The following is a 9,044-nucleotide window of genomic DNA, read 5'->3' on the forward strand; positions in this document are numbered from 1 at the left end:
ACGTGGCTCCTATTATGGCTCCTATTGGCTATTACCTGAATGGCAAAGGCCAAGTGGTGATGTATTACTAAAGGCCCTGTGTGATGCCATGGTAGTGCTGTGTACAATGGTATAGTAGTGTCTTTCCAGTGAATTTTACAACTTTCAACTGGCAGAAATGTTACAAAAAAAGCCCATTATGAGGCTACCATTAACTTTAGCCAATGCGCTTATCTGGACCAACTTAACTTGAGCTTTGTTGTGGTTTAGGGTTTGTGGTATGGGGTTAGACAGCGATTGCCCAAGGCAGCAGGAGAGCTTGTGCAGGAGAGTTTTTTCCTCCACCACACACATCTTCCCAACTGCACGGTAATTGAACCCAACCCACCCACAAGGCGATCCCCCAAACCCGGGATGTCAAACTCAGGCCTGGGAGCCAAATTCGTCCTGCGGAGTCATTTCTATGGCCCGCGAGATCATTCCGCATGTATATCACAGTTGGCCCACAATCCACATTGATACGAGTGAGCCCAGGCCAGTAACATCTCATGCGGATGTACAACAGAATGAGTGCAGGACAGGGTAGCACATTTGGTCTACCATATATGAGATTTTTTAAAATTTGCCTTTGAGCATTACTTTTCTTGCATTCACAATCTTATCCCTTTTTAAAAAGATACACATTGAGTTCAGCCTGCGAATGTGTCCCAGATTTTGATTTTGGCCCACTATGAATTTGAGTTTGACACTCCACCCCAGGTGGCAGATGAGATGTTTTCACATTACGTCAAGACATTAGAGTGGTATTAGTGGTTCGTAATAGTTTCTTGTGTGGCGAGCAGGGTAGACACAGACAAATTCACTTGAAGGGATCTGGTCGCAACAAGAACTTGATCCTTTTGATCTCACCCTCACCTGACCTTGTGGTGTGTGTGTGTGTGTGCATGTGTGTGCATGTGTGTGCGTGTGTGTGTGTGTGTGTGTGTGTGTGTGTGTGTGTGTGTGTGTGTGTGTGTGTGTGCGTGCGTGTGTGTACTTGGGGGGGAGGGTTATCAGGTTGATATCCCCCATACGTTTGAAGTGTGCATCGGTGCAGCTGCAGCTGGGAAGAGAACAACAGTGAAGCTAAAGGAAATCAGATGTGTAAACAATAACAAAACAAGAGCTGTGTAATCTGCTTAGCCTCAGTAATGAGAGGGGAAGCCCCTCTGGCTCTGGAGGACACTGATCCGAGGCCGATTGGGTAACGCGCCAAACCAACCACGGGATCAAACAGCAGAAAAGGTGACAGAGGAGCAGGGCCGGATTAAGGCATAGGCTAGATAAGGCTGCAGCCTAGGGGCCCCCACCTGCCATGGGGCCCCTGATTGTCCAAAAGTGGAATAAAATTGCAGAACAGTGACAGGATGCAATATTGAAAAAAATCATGCCGTGTTGGGTACAGTTGGTAGACATGTTATCCTTAATTCCTAGCTCGTAATTATGACACAGTCCATGGAAGTTTGCCTACCAAGGTGGGCCCAAAGCAACCTGCAGCCTAGGGGCCCCAGGCCATCTTAATCCGGCCCTGGAGAGGAGAGGAGAGAGGGGAGGAAAGGGATTAGAGTTGAAGGAATTCCCGTCTTTAGATGGTGTGAGTGAAGTGAAACCCCCCACACACATCAAAAGCCAATCTCTTATCCAAATTTAACAAGACTTCAAACAGAGCAACTTAAGTCCTGCCGTCCCTTTTCTCGAGGTGTCGTCTTCAGTTGAAGTGAAGTATTGAAGGAAGTTTTTTTTCCCCCCACTCATTGATGGTGTGATTTTCTCCCCCAGAATTTTAAATTTTGGACATTTTCAAGACATTTAAGACATTAGAACAGTGTGTGCCTGTTATGTTCTTGTTATATGTCCAGCTGACCGTCTTTGGTGAAATTAAGGGGGCGTTAGTTGTTGTTAATTGATTTGATGCACTTTGTAGATTTGCAATGATTACAGTGGCAACAGATAATTGGAGAGTGGATTCTGCCCTTGTTGCATCTACTGATAAATTTAGTGTTGTAGGCTATGCTTGTTTGTTGAGCATGCAAATAATGATTTCCCTCCTATCAGATACAGAACTGTAACATTATTCACATGTAATGGGACTGGCCACTAGGGCTGCAAAATATATCGAAAATGTATCGAAATCGCAATATCAAGAGTGGTGATATGCGTATCACGAAAATGACTTAATTATCAATAACAAGTAAGAATGTTCTGTGCTGTCCAATCACTAGCTGAATGTCAACAAATGCGCAAGAAGCCCGCCATGACCAAATCCCTGCCCTCCACACAGACCGACAAAGACCGTCAAACAAGACACTCGGCTATATTTCGAAATATCGTTCAAATATCATTATCGAGGTATTGCATGCGGTTATCGAGTATTTAATTTTTTTCTGATATCGTGCAGTCCTAATTGCCATCATGGCAACATTATTCCCATTCAATTGGACTGGGCACATTTCCATTGTGTGGGAGTGAGCTAAAGTGGTCCTTGTGTATGATCATAGTGCAATTACATGGTAAGAATTAACAGAAGAAACACTGCCGATTTTGAATCTAATCTTATATCTTTGCACACTGCCTCTCTGATACAGTTTTTTTGTCTTATTATTCCGAGTGTGATAATGAGATTAAGGGTAATCTGGAGTCCAAGGGAAGCTCGCTCTGCTGGACTCACTGTGGCTCGGCCTAATCCTTCAGGAACATCCTGATTCGCCAATGTGTAATTTCTCAAACCCATATTGACAGATTTTCTTTATAAAAAAATGTTTTTATAGGACTTTTTTAGCTTTTTTATTTTTGACAGGGCTGTGGAGGGGAGACAGGAAATGAGTGGGGAGAGAGAAACAGGGAAGGATCGGCAAACGACTCGGGCCGGAATCGAACCCGGGTCACTGGCGTAGTAACCCAGCGCCCCACCGTTAGGCTACAGCAGGGCCATATTGACAGATTTTCACTGCAGGCTTAAATGTCTTAAAAGCATTTCATCTGATTATGTGAGTCAGGACAGTAAGGGATTGGTAAAGGATTGGAAATTCAGCAAATAAATGGCAATGACATGCCATGACAATATATCAGAACATGTTAACCTTTATTTTTTAAGTCAACTTTCAAGATTAGCTATTCAGTAGTGTATAGGTAGTGTGCATCAGGCACGTGCACTCCAATACGGCAGGGGAGGCACGGCCTCACCAGCTCCAGATGATTATGATGAGATGCAGTAAATGTGAATAATAGTTACAATAACAGCTATTGTTGTCTAGCATCTGCACCATAACTACCATTTGGGCAGTGTTTAAACTGTTTCACTCGTTCTCAATCATTTTTGTGGCCAAAATCGTAATATTTGCCCATTTCATGTCAAATTCCTCCGAATACGCCGAATTTGGGGCAACTCTGAATTTGCCTCACCCCCGGATTGCGCAATACCTCGTTAACAAGCTTCAGCGCATGCGCCATTTTGCTCGTTCTGTGAATGCAACCTGGTAATATTGTATTAAACGTTTTTATACACTTAATAGAAGTATGTATGGTGTGCCCTCATTTCCTGATAATTTTTTACTATTTTCTACGTGTGATTATCATTTCTTTACTCTGAACGCTTTGGCATAACGCCCACTGAAAGGTACAGCGGTGAGGCCAGCAGTAGCCTGGCCGCAGACTCCTTCTGGAGTTGAGAGTATTGCTGGCCAGTTACGTCATAGCGAATCTTGAAGTTCTCAATACTGTCAGTCGGTGTTGTTGGCTAGCTTGTTCTCTTTGACTGCTACAAGTGGATTTCATAACGACACTAAGAGCATTCTCAAAGTTGGATTTCCAAGGGGAAAATATGTGATAAAGAATGGAGGACCGACAGAGCTGAAGGGTTTGCTACTGCAGATGACCGATCAGAAGATTATAACTACCCGATCATTTCAAAGTGAGTGGTACAACAGAAACTATTTTTTTGTTTCCCCTGTGTCTTGTTTGCAACCGGCGAGAATGTGTGGAAGACCATTCGCATGGGATTTTACGACTTTAACAATTTACTAAGGACTAAGGAGCCTCACGAAACACAAATCCTCGCGGCTACTCATATTCATATTCAATGCCAAATTGCTTTGGACGTTTGGTGCGTCTCGAATAGATGTGGCTTTGGATGAACAGCACCGGCTAAAGTAACGTTAGCATGCGCAACTCCAAAGTGAAGGAAAAGAGCGGCGCATGGACCTGATGTACAAGTTAAAGGTAAGATCAGTGTTTCCTATGTGTGTGAAGCCTGTGTTTGTGAGACCCGTGGGGATAGAGTGAATCCGCCGTGATTCTGTCTGGTGTGGTGGTAGCTTTTGTGATCTGAACAGGATTCTCATGTGCCCTGTAACTGTTTGTAAAGTTGAGTAGTATTACAGGGTACCGTTGAGGTAAATCAAATATACCCGTGTAACTACAAGACTCTGATCTAATTCCAAAGTGTAGGCATAACATAAATGACAGTCCCAAAATATTTGGTGACCATATCGAAGCTTGTGTAGTAATCTCTGTTTAAATGTCGTAGCCTCGTACAAGTAGATGTAGGCCTACATTTGCACGAGAAACCGGTGCTTATCACTAAAGTTATCACACCAGTTTGTTCGCCGTGGTGCTCAGCGGTCTATATGACACCATGTTTTGAATCCTGTGTGTGTGTGTGTGTGTTTCATTGAGCATCCGCCGTGATGTGGTTTATGTGAGACCACTGTTTGAATCCTGTGTGTGTGAGAGCAGTGGGCTTTGAAGGAGCTTACACTCTTCACTACTCCCCTCCTCTCCTCTCCTCTCTTTTCCCATCTCCTCTCCTCTTCTCTCTTCTCCTCCTCTCTTCTCTCCTCCTCTCCTCTCCCCTCCTCTCCTCTCCTCCCCTCTCCTTTCCTCTCCCCCCTCTCCTCTCTTCTCTCCTCTCCACTCCTCTCCTCTCCTCTCTTTTCTCATCTCCTCTCAATTCCTCTTCTCTCTTCTCCTCTCCTCTCCTCTCCATCTCCCCTCCTCTCCTCTCCTCTCCTCCTCTCTCCTCTCCTCACTTCTCCTCTCATCTCATCTTCTCTCCTCTTCTCTCCTCTTCTCTCCTCCTCTCCTCTCCTCTCCTCTCCTCTTCTCTCATCCTCTCCTCTCCTCTCCTCTCCTTTCCTCTCCCCCTCTCCTCTCTTCTCTCCTCTCCACTCCTCTCCTCTCCTCTCTTTTCTCATCTCCTCTCCTCTCCTCTTCTCTCTTCTCCTCTCCTCTCCATCTCCCCTCCTCTCCTCACTTCTCCTCTCCTCTTCTCTCCTCCTCTCCTCTCCCCTCCTCTCCTCTCCTCTCCTCTCCTCTTCTCTCCTCCTCTCCTCTCCTCTCCTCTTCTCTCCTCACCTCTCCTCTTCTCTCCTCGTCTCCTCTCCCTCTGCCGTGATGGTGCAGTGTGGTTTATGTGAAACCACTGTTTGAATCCTGTGTGTGTGTGTGTGTGTGTGTGTGTGTGTGTGTGTGTGTGTGTGTGTGTGTGTGTGTGTGTGTGTGTGTGTGTGTGTGTGTGTGTGTGTGTGTGTGTGTGTGTGAGAGATCTAGTAGCATTTACTCTACGGAAATGCAGCATGTTTTATTATGTAGGCCTAACTTATGTTAAGAAAGCTATGACATATGAAGCTTATCGGTAGGCCTATTTGATAAATTTACTGAAACTGTAGCTGTAGTATTATATATTTGAAAATCTGATATTGGAAAAGTCAGTGCCTCACCAGCCATAAAGTTGACCGCACGTCACTGGTGTGCATGTGCAGTATACTGGTATTATTTGGGAGGGTATGATGCCAATAGGTTTATTCAAGACCCTTTTGGCTTGAATGAACCAAAATATAACTGCAGACGGGCTATTACATAATTTTTACATGCTGTTGTAGCAAGGTGGCTGTTTGAGTTTTCTAGAAACAAAGCAGAGACATGGTGGTGGTGGTTACTCTGGCTGTGAAAAGACATAGAGCTCGCTTGCTCTTTGTGCACGTAGCCATGATTGACTGACTGGGCCCACATGGGAGCTAAACTGTGTTTTTAAGGGTTCAGAGTGTGTGTGCGTGTGTGTGTGTGTGTGTGTGTGTGTGTGTGTGTGTGTGTGTGTGTGTGTGTGTGTGTGTGTGTGTGCGCGTGCGCGCGTGCGTGTGTGTGTGTGTGTGTGTGCCGGTGCACGTACATTCGTACTTGCGTGTGTGTGAGTGTGAGTGAGTGACAGTTACAGGTCAGGTGCCCATCTCAGAAGCCATACAGTGACTAATTTGAACATGTTTAATAAGTTTGTCTTGCAAACTGTAACAGTTATAATATTATTACAGTGTAATTCATGTTCATAAATTCTCTACAGAAATGATGGTCTTTTATAGCTGGGGAAATTCAGTGGCTGTGTCTTCTCTAAATGGACCGTCATGTTGCTACTCGTGGGTAAGTTAAATAGGTTACATAAGAACTTAGTATTCCGGACCATGGAGGAGCAGGAACAAGCGGTGGAGGGAGTGTGTGTGTGTGTGTGTGTGTGTGTGTGTGTGTGTGTGTGTGTGTGTGTGTGTGTGTGTGTGTGTGTGTGTGTGTGTGTGTGTGTGTGTGTGTGGGGGTGCGTGTGTGTGTGTGTGCGGGTGCGTGTGTGTACATGTGTGCGGGTGTATGAGTGTGGGCTGCGTTCGTGCATGCGCGTGTGTGTGTGTGTGCATGTGTGTGTGTGCGTACGCGCGTCTGTTTGTGCGCGAGTGTACTTGTGAGCTTGCGTGTGTGTGTGTGCATGCTTGTGTGTGTGTGTTGAGCAAGCAAGGGGGTTCAGTCGGCCATGTCAAAGACAAGAACACAAGAGGGCTGTCAAGACAACCAATCCGCTGTGCCGACAAGCTTGTTTGGGCTGGAGACGTTGAAACAGGTCCTTGTGTGGTCAGATACATAGTTTCCATTCATCTGAGGGCAGCGTATTGGTTACTATAGTTTCCTTAATGCTCAGAACAGGTCCCCTTGGATTATCTGTGCAAAATAAAAAGGTTAAAGGTGCTTGCTTGTGGTCTGCTCTTCCCAGAACCGACGAATGTTGAGAGAGTTTGACTGGACTGGACGAAAAGCCCCGGCTCCTTTTGCTTTGATAGTCGTTCTATACTTGTGATGTCCATGTGGCACAAGTTGAGCTCTTGTATAAACAGTCTCCATCCCAATAGGTTGCCACAGAATGGGTGGATCACGCCGCCATATAACATTTGATCTGAGATTATTATGGGGCAGCCGTGGTGTAATGGTTAGGGAGTTGGACTGTGGTTGCAGGTTCGAATCCCACTCTTCACTCCCTATCTCACTCTATCGCTGGCTGAGGTTCTCTTGAGCTGTCATTGGTGTGTATGACATGAATTAGGCATATTTTTTTTCAAGGATTGTTACAAAGTATCATATCATACTGTGTGTGTGTGTGTGTGTGTGTGTGTGTGTGTGTGTGTGTGTGTGTGTGTGTGTGTGTGTGCGTGCGTGCGTGCGTGCGTGCGTGCGTGTGTGCGTGTGTGTGTGTGCGTGTGTGTAGGAGAGAGAGAGAGAGAGAGAGAGAGAGAGAGAGAGAGAGAGAGAGAGAGAGAAAGAAGGCATTTACTATACTGTATATGTATATGAGAGGTAAGAGAAAACATGCATGTGCCTACCTGCACACTTAAACAGTCACCGTTAATTTAATGAAGGGAGAATGTTATGATTACTTAATGGCCTCCCAGACACACGAGGCCTGAAGAATTAAAATCTTGTGTGTGCGTGTGTGTGTGACTCTGTGTGACTGTGTGTGTGTGTGTGTGTGTGTGTGTGTGTGTGTGTGTGTGTGTGTGTGTGTGTGAGTGTGAGTGTGTGTGCGTGCGTCCATACGTACACGTGTGTGTGTGTGTGTGTGACTGCGTGTGTGCAGTGTGTGTGTGCGTGCGTGCGTGCGTGCAGTGTGTGTGAGTGTGTGTGCGTGCGTCCATGCGTACACGTGTGTGTGTGTGTGTGTGTGTGTGTGTGTGTGTGTGTGTGTGTGTGTGTGTGTGTGTGTGTGTGTGTGTGTGTGTGTGTGTGTGTGTGTGTGTGTGTGTGCGTGCGTATGTGCACGTGTGTGTGTGTGTGTGTGTGCGTATGTGCACATGTGTGTTTCTTCAATGCTGGCCTAATCCTCTCTCCTCAGCCCTCTAGGCACGCTGATGTCCACCCCAGAGATAATGTTTAAACTCACCAGCAGCACTCAGCAGACAGACGCGTCGGCCTGTGGCTTCATAATTACATAATTAACTCTTTCTCTGTGATCGTTATGGAGGTAATGGGGCTGTTTAAAATGGGTGGGATGGGGGTTGGGGGGGACTGATCTGTGCTGAATGGGGCGTGAATGATAAAATCAATAATCCATACAGTACCATCACCAGCAGCTGAAAGGGTCACACTTCATGACGTGTGTGGGAAACATCCTCTCTTTCTTTCTTTCTTTCTTTCTTTCTTTCTTTCTTTCTTTCTTTCTTTCTTTCTTTCTTTCTTTCTTTCTTTCTTTCTACACTCTCTCTCTCTCTCTCTCTCTCTCTGTTTCTTTGGCTCTATCCCCTCTGTTTTCTTTGTCTCTGTAACCGCCTTCATCTTGCCTTCGCTCTCTCTTTCTCTCTCTCTTTCTCACTCTCTCTCTGCATCTCCCTTTCCCTCACTCCTGTGAGCGGTAAATTAATTTCGTCTTGACATTAAAGCGCTCACTTGACATTCGCTTGAGATAAAGAGCTGTCTGGGCCATGCCTCAGCACAGCAGCTGCTTCACTTCACGACTCTGTAGAAAATAAACAAACTTATGGCCAATTACACCTCCACCCGCCACGCTTTCTCTATCTATTCTCACTCTCCATCTCATTTGCACACGCTCTCTTTCTCTCCTTACCTCTCTCTCTCTCTCTCTCTCTCTCTCTCTCTCTCTCTCTCTCTCTCTGTTCCTCTTTCTCTTTTTCTCTACATATTTTTCTCTACAATGTCTCTTTATACTGCCCCACTCTTCCTTTTTGTCTTTTTGTGACACCTGCTCGAAAATGACGCACATA

The sequence above is a fragment of the Engraulis encrasicolus genome, chromosome 4, assembly GCF_034702125.1.
Source record: "Engraulis encrasicolus isolate BLACKSEA-1 chromosome 4, IST_EnEncr_1.0, whole genome shotgun sequence".
NCBI lineage: Eukaryota > Metazoa > Chordata > Actinopteri > Clupeiformes > Engraulidae > Engraulis > Engraulis encrasicolus.